Here is a 955-nt window from a genome sequence, read left to right as displayed (position 1 = left end):
ATCTGGTGAGATCTCGGCTGCTATTACAGATAGCGCAATAAATCAAAGTGCATTACCTGTAGGAGGCCCTGGCGCATGAATCTGTGCAGCGGGAACGTCCTCGGACCTCCAGGGGCCGAGACAACGACCGTCTCATGGGGCCGGACACTCAGGGTCAGGGTAAAATCCAATATATATCTGGTGATATCTCGGGTGCTATAACAGATAGCGCAATAAATCAAAGTGCATTGTCTGTAGGAGGCCCTGGCGCATGAATCTGTGCAGCGGGAACGACCTCGGACCACCAGGGGCCGAGAAAAGCACAGTCTCATGGGGCCGGACACTCAGGGTCAGGGTAAAATCCAATATATATCTGGTGATATCTCGGGTGCTATTAGAGATAGCGCAATAAACCAAAGTGAATTATCTGCAGGAGGCCCTGGCGCATGAATCTGTGAAGCGGGAACGACCGCGGACCACCAGGGGCCGAGAAAACCACAGTCTCATGGGGCCGGACACTCAGGGTCAGGGAAAAATCCAATATATATCTGGTGACATCTCGGGCGCTATTAGAGATAGCGCAATAAGCCAAAGGGAATTATCTGCAGGAGGCCCTGGCGCATGCATCTGTGCAGCGGGAACGACCTAGGACCACCAGGGGCCGAGAAAACCACCGTCTCATGGGGCCGGACACTCAGGGTAAGGGAAAAATCCAATATATATCTGGTGATGTCTCGGGTGCTATTAGAGATAGCGCAATAAACGAAAGTGAATTATCTGCAGGAGGCCCTGGCGCATGAATCTGTGCAGCGGGAACGACCGCGGACCACCAGGGGACGAGAAAACCACCGTCTCATGGGGCCGGACACTCAGGGTCAGGGTAAAATCCAATATATATCTGGTGATATCTCGGGTGCTATTAGAGATAGCGCAATAAACCAAAGTGAGTTATCTGCAGGAGGCCCTGGCGCATGAA

Source organism: Nomia melanderi, unplaced genomic scaffold (genome assembly GCF_051020985.1).
Source record: "Nomia melanderi isolate GNS246 unplaced genomic scaffold, iyNomMela1 scaffold0014, whole genome shotgun sequence".
Lineage (NCBI taxonomy): Eukaryota > Metazoa > Arthropoda > Insecta > Hymenoptera > Halictidae > Nomia > Nomia melanderi.
The sequence above is the reverse complement of the archived record's forward strand: the minus strand, read 5'-3'. Positions refer to the sequence as shown.